The sequence below is a fragment of the Pleurodeles waltl genome, chromosome 4_1, assembly GCF_031143425.1.
Source record: "Pleurodeles waltl isolate 20211129_DDA chromosome 4_1, aPleWal1.hap1.20221129, whole genome shotgun sequence".
Classification (NCBI taxonomy): Eukaryota; Metazoa; Chordata; class Amphibia; order Caudata; family Salamandridae; genus Pleurodeles; species Pleurodeles waltl.
The window spans coordinates 205,154,221-205,169,229 of NC_090442.1; the positions used below are offsets into that span (position 1 = coordinate 205,154,221).

A 15,009-nucleotide genomic window follows, 5' to 3' on the forward strand; every position below is an offset into this window, starting at 1 on the left:
TGTGACTTACCCTGACTAGAGTGAGGGCTTTTGCTTGGACAGGGGGTAACCTGACTGCCAACCAAAAACCCCATTTCTAACAACTATTTACTATAAATTAAAAACTGAGATTTTGGGGACAAAATTAGCATATTTTCACAAAATTCGATGTGGGCTGGAAACCACTGAAATGACGAGCTGATATTTGGGGAGAAATCAGCACATTTTCAACATACTTCACGTTGACATTTTTAAGTAATAATTCTTGCTTTTTTGAGACATTAGTTCCTGGCATTATTGCATCACTTTCTTGGTTGCAGAGAATAATTTCTTACTGATGTGGAGTTTATGCGAGACTCAGATGGAGCATTTCACAATCTAAAATTACATACTTTTATGTTATCTAACTTTGAACTAGTTTAGCGCGCTTATGTCATTGTTGTGGTATGTTTTGACCTTCTGAAAAGTTTGTTTCTGTTTGGAAGAGGGTAATTTCTACAGACTGGAGTGTGTTTGGCCTGATCATAAGACCATCTTCCTGAGTGTCCATGTTCTTCCATGTCTCTTAATGCCCCTACCCCATGTGTTATTCAGTGTCGACTTTTATTAGGTCGAGCGTTAGCGTTGGGCCTGCTGTATACTAAAGTATACAATAGAGTGAGTTCCAGCATTTTGATTGGTTAGTTGCAGTGTCCTTCAAAAATCCTTGCTTGCTAGTGGTCAGTTCTGGCTCTTTGTCCTGCCTTTTTTCAGTTGGGGAGCAGCACAAAGTACTGTGTAATTACGCTATGTCCTGTTTATTTCTTCTGAAGGGGGCTTTTTCTTTCACTATTGGCCTGTTTGCCTTGCACTGTGGGTGTGTGTTCAGTCCCTCCTCCACACCAGCTCCCTCTCTAACATAAACCAACATCAGAGGAAGGCTTTTCCAGGAACAGCTCGCTCTTGCTCTCTTCCTCTTATTTTCAGTGTGTATGGCAATAAAAGTCCAGTCAGGCATTTACAACGCTATCTACTCTAACTTGAAGCAAACACGAAACTATTGCATTCCAAATGCTTGTTTTAATTGTTGCAGCGTGGCACACGCCGCGTTTTATTTACATACCGGCTGCGCCTTTATTTCATTGGCACGGTTTGCCCACCTCCATTTTTTAATTTCATTACTTGTTTATTTAGAAGGTGGTATGCAGCTCGGTATGTTATCTCGGTCATTCCGAGCGCCGGAGTAGAAAGACAGCAAAATAAAATCAACGTGTGAGCGCTTAAATTTTACTGAACACACAAATAGTGCACACGTTTAAACCCTTGTTTTTATTGTTACAGCGCGGCACACCGCGCTTTGTTTACACACGCCGGCTGTGCCTTTACTTCATTCAGCACGTCTCGCCCACCTCCATTTTTTAATTTCATTACTTGTTTTTCAATTATTTTTAATCATGCCCCCCTTGCTCTTTCCTGTTTTTCTCCTGATGAGCTCGGTTGCTCTGCGCCTGAGAAAATGGCAAACTGATGCAGAAAGCTTGCCTTGCACCCTGTCAACCCCAGGCTTAGATTTTATCAGAGCATGAAAGAACTGAACCGTACACTCAGCACAAAGCTCTTCCGACGAGCCGTTTCTAACGCCTTGCAATGAGGACAAAAAAAAGCATGAAAATACTCTTCTTTCGTTATTTTTTATTCTGTGTTTCAATGTTCCTTTGCTGGCAGAGCACGCATCGGCACCGATTTAATTAACGGATGTCTTTACGGTTTTGTGATGAATTTAATATGGGTGAAGGACGAGGGACTGATCAAGCTTGAGTCTGAATTTCAAACATGCCACCAGAGGTCAGGCAAAAATAGGCGAGTGCAGTGTTTCAGTCTAATGTGCAGCCAATAAACCTCAGTATTGAGACGTAGCATCCCCGTCCATGTCGAAGCGTGGTGCAGGCAGGAAAGAGGAAATGTGAAAATTGACTGTCTTTCATTCCTTTTCTTATTCAGCAAAGTAATGCATTTTGATAGGGCCCCCATGCAGAATGGGTGAGGGTCCCTTAGTCCTTCATAGACACCGGGCTGAAGGGGCCTTGCAAGGGGAAGGGGTGCTGCACTGCCTGGCTACTGTCCCACCACCACCCGTTGCCTCCTCGCATGTGCCCAGCATACATTACCCCATCGATTACAAATCCCATCAAAATTCTAGTCAGGCATGCCTTGTTTATTTTTATTTGATTGTATAGAAGGTAAGCCCAAAGGCGGCTGAACGCTTCTAAGGATAATGTGTTGGTTCTGTACAGGAGGTAGAACAGAACTCTTGTTTACAAGAAGGAGAGAATGATGTTCCTCTGTGTTTTCAACAAAAATGCACGTGGACGACATCACTATCCCTGAATATTAGATGGAAGAAAAGTTCAGTTAGTTATGTGGAACTGATTTATTTTCATTTTCAATTTATGTGGCAAGAAAAGTCTGGTTAGGGGTTTACAACGCTTTATTTCATTGTAACTAGGTCGCTCGCCTTCCTGCCCACGCCTACAAGAGAGACTTGCAGACCAGCCTCCATAAGGATGGGCAAGTTGTTTACTGTAAGTGCTTACCCCTCCCAAGCAGCCTTGGGCGATACATTTAAGGGCTACTTTTAACAAAAAGATACTGGCGGCAGCCCACCTGAGTTGTTGTTTGAGGAAAACAGCTTTGGGAAAATTACATTTAGTTTAATGCAAAAGGGATTGCAAGTTGCGCTTACATGATACATTTTTTAATTTAGATTTTGTGTTAGCCTCAAATCAGGTAGGACATAGTCGTTGTGGTGGATGGTTGGGAAATGTGAGTTCAAAAGCAGAGGCCCATGAACCAAGAAGAGCGGACGCTACGAGAAATGTGGCTGAGTGGAAAGGATGGAACACTTAGAATAAGGCATTGTGCGGCTTGAACAGTTTTTCATGGTACCCAAAAAACACAGACTGACAAAACCGAGGAACACACAGTGACGCTACAAAAGATTGTGGCAAAGTATGAGAAAAGAACTGCATCACTTTCACTCGTTCGCAGGCTTGCCTTTCAAAAATCCTTTGTTAGCATTGGTAAATGCTTTAGTTTGTCCCTCCTTGGGAAGGTTTTCTTGCTGCCTTGCAGACTGACCTTGTTACATGGATAATTCAGTGATTGCTGATATGTTTGCCTGTAAGTGAATCTCTTTTTTAAATTGTGTGTCTCTCCTTCACGCTCAGGCTCATGGCGGCAATGGCACTTTTTAACGGCTCACTTTTGTCAACTGCTTTACTTTTCATTTTCAATTTATGTGGCAAGAAAAGTCCAGTTAGGAATTTACTGTGCCAGTAGCTCTAGCTGGAGCAAATGCGAGACCGATTGCATTGCAAATGCTTGTTAGAAGTTGTGTCTCTCCAGTTCGCTTGAAGAGTCTTTACCTCAGTGCAGCTTCTTGTTCCGTAATTTTATCACAACCTATCACTGCTGTCTGAGATCTGTGATACTTCAAACCACAAGTTAGTGCGCATAGCATATCTGAATTGTTTATAGTACGTTTATAGAGATAATGCAAGTAGACGTTTCCATAGTTCAAATACTTGAGATTTGCACTACGTACGTTTTTACATGTACAATTTACAATTCCAAGAAAAAGTAATATGCAGTCTTTGGCTGCTCGAGCCCTACCTTAAAGTTGGCAGCCCAATGCAAATAAATCTCTTCTGCCCGTGGGCGAAAATCCATCACGGTTTTTACGTATAATTCTGAAAGTCATTTCTACGTTCTTTACACAACGTTTTAATTGTGTTTCTTTTGCTAATATAAGGAGAGAAGGCACTTTCTGCGAAGCACCCGGGGACAAGCAGGGGGAATATAGGACACGCTTGACTACAAGAAGCCGCGCTTATTTCGACTTTATAACCAAATCGACCTCTTTCTTGATATCTTTCTCCACGGGTGGACTCAGGAGAGCTCGCACTTTAAGGTAAGGGCCCCTCAAAAAATGATTTACTGATGCTGCAATGAGAGGCAGCTTGTTAAAACTCCTTCTTCCACGTGTTAGGCTGTAATATATTCAGAATGGGACAAAGGGGAACGTTTGTGGCTTCGAATGATCATCCCCACACAAATGTGGCATTGTACTTTAGTCACTGTCACTCAAGTGATAGTTATTAGTAGCTGACATGTTTGTAGATGAACTACATATATTCATGTCAGTTGCAGTGAACTTTTAAGGGGGGAAATAGCCCGCACTCTATGAATCAAGAGTATATAGAGGATTTTTTATTTTTATTTAAAGCTGTGTGGTACGAATGTTTTCAAAAATAGCCCTTTTGGCTTCACCCCAGCCCCTAATTATTCTATCATAATTATTAAGTAAATATGTACATACTGCAAAGAATCTAAAACAATGGAGTGGGATGTCTCGGGAATATTCTCCCTGAAATATATTCAGTGGTACAACTTCCCATAAGATTAATTTTAATAGTGGGGGCTCCCTGATCCAATCACCCTCCTCATTGCTAATCGGAATGGGTCAAAAAACTCCAGTTTGCGAGTCGGAATTGCTTCTCCTACTGTACAATGGGTTTAGAACATAATAAAGAACCATTTGGCCGACGTAAATCCTTTCTTATTGCAACTCTTAGGTTATGTGGCTGCAAACTCTTCCTGCGCATCAGCCCTTACTCACTATGGGCCAGATGTATGATTCTGGCCCATTGCGATTCGGTAATTGCGATTTTTAAGAAATCGCTATTACCGACTCGCAAAGGGCCATGTATCACATTTGCGAATCGGTAATAGCGATTTCTTAAAAATCACAAATGCAATTACCGAATCGCAAATTACGATACTGGCTCCATTCGCAGCTATGGGCCTGTTGGCCCATAGCTGCACATTTTTTGCATTTCCAAAATTGCGATTTCTGAACCAGAAATCGCAATTTTGGAAATCCAAAAGGCCAGGGTGCTGGGGGCCTAAGGCCCCTTCTCCTGCACCCCATTTTTTTTTTTTTAACATGTAAAGTACACACATGCCAAAAGGGCATGTGTGCTTTACATGTTACATTTAAAAATGCAGTTTTACTGCATTTTTAAATTTTGCACCAGGTTACCACCTGGTTGCAGACCATGGTATTTTGCATGTGCAAAATACCATTCAGCGAAAAATCGCAATTTGCGATTTTTTGCAGAATTGCCTTGCGACCTGGATTTAGCGATTCGCAAAATCCAGGTCGCAACACAAAAAATCGCAATTTTAGCGATTTCTATTTTGTGGTCTGCGAATGCCTTTGATGCATTGCAGACCACTATTTTGCACTCGCAAACGGCCGATTTTGCCGTTTGCGAGTGCACATTTTTTTGATACATCTGGCCCTATATCACATCTCTGATATCCACCAGTAGTAAATAGTGATTATACCCTACAACAGGAGTTGCCACCACACAAAACACTAACCACTGATGTTTTTCAGAATACACAATCTTGGGGAGGAGGGAGTGAGATAAGTACAAGTCTGACATACTCATTAGTACCCTGGAAACTCGTATGGACGTTGGAGGAACTATTTTGAAGTCCTTTCCCTTCAATCCTAAAAACTAGATCTCTAATAATCCAACTGAAGGACTCCCGATCGAAGCCAACCTTGATAACCCAAAGCATTCCACAGTCCCCTACACGGTCCCCTACACTCTTCAATCTTTACAGGGATCCTTTGACCCTGATTCTCCAACATGCGAGGATTGCATATCGTCTTTAAGCCAATGTGACCCACCTCAATTTAAAAATCTCCTCTTTCAAGGATGTGCTGCTGCTAAAGCAGTCAACTGCCGAGTACAATTACAGTCACAGTCACCTAAAGCTCAACCCAGAGAAGACTAAACTGCAACTCATCTCTCCGTCACACAGCACCCTTTATTTCCCAAAGTGAATCCCCAGTAGGGACGCACTCAACTGTACCTCGAAAATCATCAACTCCACAAAACATGGTAGCCCACTGTTAGAAATGGGGTTTTTGGTTGGCAGTCAGGTTGCCCTCTGTCCAAGAAAGAACCCTCACTCTAGTCAGGGTAAGTCACACACAATCCAAAATCAGCCTGTGCTCACCCTCCGGTAGCTTGGCACGAGCAGTCAGGCTTAACTTAGAAGGCAATGTGTAAAGCATTTGTGCAATAAATCATACAACACCATAGCATAACACCACAAAAATACACCACACAGTGTTTAGAAAAATATATAATATTTATCTGGGTATCTTCAGGTCAAAACGATCAAAGTTGCAATATGAATTTGTAAAGATATCACTGAAAAGTGATATAAAGCGTCTTAAGTCTTTAGAAAGTAAACAGAGTCTCTTTCAAACACAAAGTACCTGGTTTCTGGTGGAAAATCTCCTCAGAGGGCCACAAAGGAAGAGGTGCGTGGAAAACTGGTGTGTGCGTCGATTTCTCCTCAGCACACACGGACTTGCGTCGTTATTTTCCACGCTGGGAAGTCGGCGTCCTTTTCCGGCGCGCGGACAGTCTCTTTCTGTGGATCGCGGGGATTACCAGATGTCCCGGGTCTGTGCGTGGATTTTCCTGCTTGTTCTCCGGCTGCGCGTCGGTCTGCGGGGCTGTGCGTCGAAATTACAATCTCACGGCAGGCGTCGCGTCGATTTCTCCTCTAGACTTCGATCTGCGGGGCTGCGCGTTGAAATTACGATCTCACGGCAGGCGTTGCGTCGATTTCTCCTCTAGAGGTCGGGCGGCGTTGTCCTTGCGAGGCCGTGCGTCGGATCTTCGATCGTCCCAAGAGCGTCGCGTCGATCAGCGTCGGAGTGCGGCGTTTTTCTCGCCACGAAACAAGCTGTGCGTCGAAATTTTCGGCGCACGGAGCGTCCAAGTAAAAGAGAGAAGTCTTTTTGGTCCTGAGACTTCAAGGAACAGGAGGCAAGCTCTATCCAAGCCCTTGGAGACCACTTTCACAGCCAGACAAGAGTTCAGCAAGGCAGCAGGGCAACAGCAAGGCAGCAGTCCTTTGTAGAAAGCAGACAGGTGAGTCCTTTGAGCAGCCAGGCAGTTCTTCTTGGCAGGATGTAGTTTCTGGTTCAGGTTTCTTCTCCAGCAAGTGTCTGATGAGGTAGGGCAGAGGCCCTGTTTTATACTAAGTTGTGCCTTTGAAGTGGGGGTGACTTCAAAGAGTCTCTAAGAAATGCACCAAGCCCCCTTTCAGTTCAATCCTGTCTGCCAGAGTCCCAGTAGGGGGTGTGGCAGTCCTTTGTGTGAGGGCAGGCCCTCCACCCTCCCAGCCCAGGAAGACCCATTCAAAATGCAGATGTATGCAAGTGAGGCTGAGTACCCTGTGTTTGGGGTGTGTCTGAGTGAATGCACAAGGAGCTGTCAACTAAACCTAGCCAGACGTGGACTGAAGGGCACAACAAGATTTTAGTGCAAAGAAATGCTCACTTTCTAAAAGTGGCATTTCTAGAATAGTAATATTAAATCCGACTTCACCAGTCAGCAGGATTTTGTATTACCATTCTGGCCATACTAAATATGACCTTCCTGCTCCTTTCAGATCAGCAGCTGCCACTTCAACAGTGTATGAGGGCAGCCCCAATGTTAGCCTATGAAAGGAGCAGGCCTCACAGTAGTGTAAAAACGAATTTAGGAGTTTTACACTACCAGGACATATAACTACACAGGTACATGTCCTGCCTTTTACCTGCACAGCACCCTGCTCTAGGGGTTACCTAGGGCACACATTAGGGATGACTTATATGTAGTAAAAGGGGAGTTCTAGGCTTGGCAAGTACTTTTAAATGGCAAGTCGAAGTGGCAGTGAAACTGCACACACAGGCCTTGCAATGGCAGGCCTGAGTCAGGGTTAAGGGGCTACTGAGGTGGGTGGCACAACCAGTGCTGCAGGCCCACTAGTAGCATTTAATCTACCTGCCCTAGGAACATGTAGTGCACTCTACCAGGGACTTACAAGTAAATTAAATAGTCAATCCTGGATAAACCAATCAGTAGTACAATTTACACAGAGAGCATATGCACTTTAGCACTGGTTAGCAGTGGTAAAGTGCCCAGAGGTCAAAAGCCAACAACAACAGGTCAGAAAAAATAGGAGGAAGGAGGCAAAAAGTTTGGGTATGTCCCTGTCAAAAAGCCAGGTCCAACACCCACATTTAAGCTATGGGCACACATGTGTCACACTACCTAAGACTGATGAAAAAACGTGAGCCATTACTCCCTAAGAACAAACTCAAAGTGGTGGTACAGACATTTGCCAGCTCCAGAATGAACTACAGAAAAATAATTATCACTGGAACTTCTAAAACCCACTTGATCCTCCTTAAGACCACTCAATGCAGCAGCCATGCTTGTCTCAGGAACTCACAGATACAATCACATCACCCCGATACTTACCAGGCTCAGCTAGCTTCCTATCAAATCTAATGCAATCAAGCACAGTGCTAATGCTTATATATATATATATATATGGGTGGTAATTAACTGTGACTCATGCTATTTCATGTTACCTGTAAACAGTATTAAGTAAGCAACATCTTGAAACTTTAAGTGCTACAGTTACATATTGTATGTAAACAGGACTTCTTTATCATGGAAACATGAACTATGTACAGCGCTCTGATACCCTCTGGTCATGTTCCTGCTCTAAACAACTCTCAAATAAGTAACTAAATACATAAATAAATGAATAACAGCCTCACAAATGAAATGGCAAATGGAGTGTACTCTTCTTGTCACATTCCTGACTTTTTGAAATGAGGAGGCTTAGGATAGCCACAGGGTAGCTCAGTGTGTTGAATACTCTCCACTGATAAATGTGGTGAAATGGAGGTCATGAGTAGGGGTGGGTGGAGTTACATAAAAACTCAGTGAGATTCCACAGAGTTCAGCCAAAGGATGAAAATCAGCATGTTGCACTGCTCATGCTGATTTTTAGCCCTGGGTGCACACTATGCCCTGAAAAATCATCGTGAATGGCATGTGCCAAGCTAAAGAGCGCTGCTGCTCAAGCTGCTTTTGCTGCAGCTTGAGTAGATTTTCTACCAGTGTTCTCACCTTGAACAGTCGTGACTGCCTTTGTTGGGAAATTCTCATTGGGTACCCTCTTATCACCTAAAAATCATGCTAGGGGGTGTCAATTCTGGTTCACCAACTTACCATTGAGAAGCTGTGCATGAAAAAAAACTCTGCCATGCAGTGGTTGGTGGATTTGGCCAAAACTCTGCATTACAAGCGTAACGCGGTGAGGCCAAAATTCCAGCAAATTCACTGGACAAGCGGTATTTTACATCCACTCCTAGTCATGAGTTAAATCTCGGCAAGTCTGAATATGCCTTCCATCCTTCCACAGTCAGCAATTTGAGAGTCAAAATTGTGTGATAGTAATATCTGTTATTTACAGTGATAGAACAGAAAGAGGTATGGTCTAAAGTGCTTTATAAACAACAAATTGGTAGAATATATTGATAGAATATTGGAATAGTAGGTGAAAAGATTGGGACACAAAATGTACAGTGAGAGTAATGCCCTCTGGGTGTGCAACCCCTGAGCTATTAGAGGCAGAGAGCCAACAAATTAATAGGTAGAATCAGGTCAGGTGCTGTGGCCTGGATCCAAGGCCCAGGCACAAACCGAGCCAATACATTACTTTGTGCATTCACTCTGAAACAAACAGCATTTATAATTACGATAAAGCCTCTCTGCCAGAACCCCTTCTGGGACCACGAGGCAAGCAAGGACTTCTGAGCCTCAAAATTAGATTGAGGTAATTAGCCTTCAATGTATATAGGTCCATTTTAGTACTTCTTTGCAAACTGAGCCAAGTACAAGCCCTTTTGCACTTGACCCTTAGGGGTAGGGATTGCAAGGTATTACAGGCTTCTCAAGGAAATAGTATAAGGGTGTTCAAGTTTAGACCTTACCTTTCAAGAAGAAAGCACTTTAATGCAATCTTGAATGGAACCCCACTCATAAATGTAGTCACATTACAAATGAGTGCCCTGGTTGCTGCTAGGCAGGGATGCACCTCTATCTGATATCTCCCCTGGTCTCACATGCTGGTTTAGGCAGTTTCATCCCCCATTCAGGATAGGGTATTGATGTGATAATGATTCAGGTGCATAGTTCTCTCATAAAGTGTGTGATCTCAGTCTCTCACATTTCAGTTTTTACAGTTTCTTAACATCCATGGAAGGTCAGTGCGCTAATCCTCCCTCTCTCTTCTGAGGGGAGGCAAACTAACTAGCTACTCTGTCTGTAACACTTACCTTCAGACGTGACTTCTGTGGTCCTGTTTTGTTGCAGTTCAAATTATCTACTGTGGCTGCCAAGTAGACATGAGTGACAATCCCTGATGAAGGCTTGATCAGGGTGTGAACGGTTGACTCCTGCACAGACGTATTCTTCATTGTCAGTGCACCCATGCCTGGGGCATATCTCTGGGTTAGGTGCAGACAGGCACACATGAATCTTCTGCTCGTGGTGCAAATATCAACTGTATGGTTCCTTCATGTGGGAAAGCTGGCTAATTGCAGAAGCCCCCTACTTTTTGCCCCCATTTTGAGCTGATAATGGTGTTTTCTGACTCTGGCTGCGCCCTGGGCACTGCTAACAAGTCCCAGGGTCAGTGCTCTGTTTAAAATTATATATTTAAATGAGGCCTAATTATAAAATGCTCTGTCAACCTACCTATAAGTCCCTAGTATATAGTAGGTCATGTAGGTTTAGGGACCCCAGTATAGTTAGTGCACCCATATGTGCTCTGCTGTGGTGTCCAGTGTCATTGTTAAGGCAGGCCTGCCTTGCTGGCTCTTTTTAAGTTAACATTAACCCCAAATTCAACTTTGGAATTAAACGTACTTCCAAAGTGACAAACTACCTTAATTGTGCATGTAAGTCATTCCTAAGGTCTGCCCTAGGGGCCCCAAGGGTTGGGTGCAGTATAAATATGAGCAGGGACTTTAAACAATATGTTTTATAAGCTCCAGTGAGGGAAAAACAGCCACATTTGTTTTTCCCCATTGTAGTCAATGGGCTTCATGGGTTAACATTGGGAGACTTTATTGTAAAATAATAAAATCTTATTTCTGACAGAGAGGAGCTAAATATATCAAATGTGGTATCAAATTAAATGTTAAAATACACCCACCAACTAGCCAAGGTTGAATTTATTATACCTAGTACAGAGAGAGTTTTAGAACTCTTTCTGAAAGCTACCAAATTCAGTCCTGTAGAGCCTTTTCTTGATTGGTCAGCCTCTGGCAGCCTGAGCCAAGCTACCATAATGACGTGTGAAGTTGCCTGGGCTGAGACAAAGGAAGCATCTGGTGGGAGGCAGGATGGGAAAGAGCAGCCAAACTGGTCTTCAAAAGAGGGAAAGCCACTTGGGTCAGAAACTGGACTTCCCCCATTTCCTACCCTCCCCCAGACAGATGGGAGCCCCAATGTTTAGATTAGGAGAAGGGCAGACAGGGGTGTGTGAGGCACACTCAGCCACGCCAGTGGGTGGACTCAACCAGATCTAACCTCCAAGGAGGCATTTTCTACATATTGGATTTTTAGAGAATATTGCTTTCTGGAATTGAATTTTGCCACACTTCACAGGAAGTGGTTGCCCCAGGTTGTACTCCATTGGAGAGGAGCAACCCCATGCTTCCCCACCCAGAAGCAAGGATAAATATGGCAGAGCTGTCCAACAATTCAGATCCCTGCTGGAAGAAGATACTGGAGAAAAAGAACTGCCCTACTGAACCCCTGGTCTGCACCCGAAGGACTGCACCAGCTGCACACTTTGTGCTTCACCAAGAAAAGACGTTGCCTTGCTTTTGCAACTCCAGGAGTGGACTCCCTGTAAGCTACAGGTACAAAGGAGCTGACCAGAGTCCTCTGCATCAAGTTCTGCTAGAAAAGCCCAGCTGATCAGCGTCCACTGGCTGATGAGGAGTCTGACCAGGTACATTCTGGGAATTGTAGTCCGAACTCCCAAGGAGCAACTCAGAGCTTCTGGAATCATGGATCAAGTTTGTGGACACTTCAAGGACCTAAAAAGGACCTCTGGAAGACGATCTAGAAGTTTGGAGAAGGTTGGAGCAACTGTTGTAAAGCGTTCCATTAATTGAAAAGATGCATTGTGGGAGTTGTAGTCCCAGATTACAAGAGGCAACGTAGAGCCTCTGAACTCTTGACTGGTGCCGTGGACCACTTTCCTGAATCTGGAAACCCTTCTGAAAGTAAGTGTAACAGTGTTACATCGTGGATGGCCTGAACTCTGAACTTTGTCCCTGTCCTTTGTAACTCTTTGAGCACTATTTACTTCTAAGCGCTAGTTTCACTTTTATACGTTGGATTTTTATTGTGTGTTGTGTTTTACCTATTTACTGTTTTGTTGATATTAAGGCCCATATTTATAGGAAAATGATGGAGCGCTACCCTGCGGCAAAATTGGCAGCGGCGCACTCCATAATTTTAACAACGCAAGGATGTGCTGTATTTATTTGAATACCGCGCACCCCTGTATTCTCTCCTTGGGCGGTTTTATATATATCCAATTACATGTAGTGATATACAGAGTTACACTTGAATATTTAACAATCATTCTGGAATGGACATAGTATTTTCAAAAGTTATTTCCATCCAATTAGATTTACGCCGGGGGCCCCAAATCCTAGCAAATTTCTTTGGATAGCCTCTAGATTGATATGTAACTTTTTCAGCCACCATATAAAGATCCATCCCCCTTCTCTGTTCATCCAGAACTGGTGTTTCAGGTGCACCCCATCTTCAGACTATTTCCCTCATTATGACCCTGGTGGTCTACTGACCGCCAGTGCCACGGTGGCGATTTCACCGAAGACCGCCACATTATGAGTATGGGGGATTAGCCTCTGCCAACCCGCCACATCTCTGCTCATACCGCCATGGTGGTCGGGCCCGCTGGGCCAGAGATGAGCATCTCTGACCCGGCAGTCCACAGAAGCCTGCCAGCGGTATTATGAGCCACCGTTCCACCAGGGTTTCCGTGGCAGTAGCACCGCCACGAAAACCCTGGCAGAAAGGATACCGGTGACAGGGAATTTCTTCCCTGTCACCAGCAGATGACTCCCCCACCCCACACCCCCAGTGCCTCCACCCGCCAGCATGATGCTGCTGGATTTCTGTCCAAAACGTGGCAAAAATCCAGCATTGCCCATAATATGGTGGGCAGAAGACCACCAGCACTGACGGTCTTCTGACACCTGTGCCTTTGGCGGTCTTTGAAAAAGACTGCAAAAGTCATAATGAGGGCCTATATCTCTCTTTGCCACTGGTAGACTTAAAATGCAAAATATAGCTCAGGATATTTAGATCTGTGGGAATGCCTAGAAGCAACTACTTGGGGTCTACCTGTAGGGATATATTAAGGAGCGTATCTATGATTTTTTCCTATATTGACGTATTCAGGGACATTCTCATAGTATGTGTGAGAATGTACCTTCATGCTCACCACATCTCAGGCAATGAGGCACCATAGCTCTCCCAAACTTATGTGGTCTAAGGTGATTATAATAAATTCTATGTAGAATTTTTAAGTGCATAAGTCTCAACCTGGATTTTATTGTCACCATTCTTGGATGCATCAGTGCCACTTCCCACTCCATATTGCCTTTTAGCTCACTTTCCCATTTCTCTCTCAATTTCTGCAAAATATTTGGTGTGTTATTGTTTATGGTCTTGCAGATGTATGAGACCGCTTTTTCTATTATTTCCACTTGAAGCAATCTTCCTTCTAAGGGGCATATTCTGAAATTTCGGTGTAGGAAGTTGGCTCTGTATGTGCTATTTCAAAGTAAGGAATAGCATGCACAGAGTCCAAGGGTTCCCCTTAGAGGTAAAATAGTGGTAAAAAGAGATAATACTAATGCTCTATTTTGTGGTAGTGTGGTCGAGCAGTAGGCTTATCCAAGGAGTAGTGTTAAGCATTTGTTGTACATACACATAGACAATAAATGAGGTACACACACTCAGAGACAAACCCAGCCAATAGGTTTTGTTATAGAAAAATATATTTTCTTAGTTTATTTTAAGAACCACGGGTTCAAATTTAACATGTAATATCTTGTTTGAAAGGTATTGCAGGTAAGTACATTAGGAACTTTGAATCATTTCAATTGCATGTATACTTTTCAAGTTATTCACAAATAGCTACTTTAAAAGTGGACACTGCAATTTTCACAGGTCCTGGGGGAGGTAAGTTTTTGTTAGTTTTACCAGGTAAGTAAGACACTTACAGGGTTCAGTTCTTGGTCCAAGGTAGCCCACCGTTGGGGGTTCAGAGCAACCCCAAAGTTACCACACCAGCAGCTCAGGGCCGGTCAGGTGCAGAGTTCAAAGTGGTGCCCAAAACGCATAGGCTTCAATGGAGAGAAGGGGGTGCCCCGGTTCCAGTCTGCCAGCAGGTAAGTACCCGCGTCTTCGGAGGGCAGACCAGGGGGGTTTTGTAGGGCACCGGGGGGGACACAAGCCCACACAGAAATTTCACCCTCAGCGGCGCGGGGGCGGCCGGGTGCAGTGTTAGAACAAGCGTCGGGTTCGCAATGGAAGTCAATGAGAGATCAAGGGATCTCTTGAGCGCTGCAGGCAGGCAAGGGGGGGCTTCCTCGGGGAAACCTCCACTTGGGCAAGGGAGAGGGACTCCTGGGGGTCACTTCTGCAGTGAAAGTCCGGTCCTTCAGGTCCTGGGGGCTGCGGGTGCAGGGTCTTTTCCAGGCGTCGGAACTTAGGTTTCAGAGAGTCGCGGTCAGGGGAAGCCTCGGGATTCCCTCTGCAGGCGGCGCTGTGGGGGCTCAGGGGGGACAGGTTTTGGTACTCACAGTCGTAGAGTAGTCCGGGGGTCCTCCCTGAGGTGTTGGTTCTCCACCAGCCGAGTCGGGGTCGCCGGGTGCAGTGTTGCAAGTCTCACGCTTCTTGCGGGGAGATTGCAGGGTTCTTTAAAGCTGCTTCTTTGGATAAAGTTGCAGTCTTTTTGGAGCAGGTCCGCTGTCCTCGGGAGTTTCTTGTCGTCGTCGAAGCA

General features: G+C 44.4%; 1 protein-coding gene across 1 annotated transcript in view; it reads left to right on the top strand.

The window, feature by feature from the left end:
- Positions 1-3,774: 3,774 nt before the first annotated feature.
- Positions 3,775-15,009, top strand: part of LOC138287579 (sodium- and chloride-dependent GABA transporter 2-like) — a 641,212-nt gene continuing 629,977 nt past the window's right edge. The window contains exon 1 of the mRNA XM_069228137.1: positions 3,775-3,928. The gene's annotated coding sequence lies outside the window, so the exon portion shown is untranslated. The remainder of the gene's footprint in view (positions 3,929-15,009) is intronic.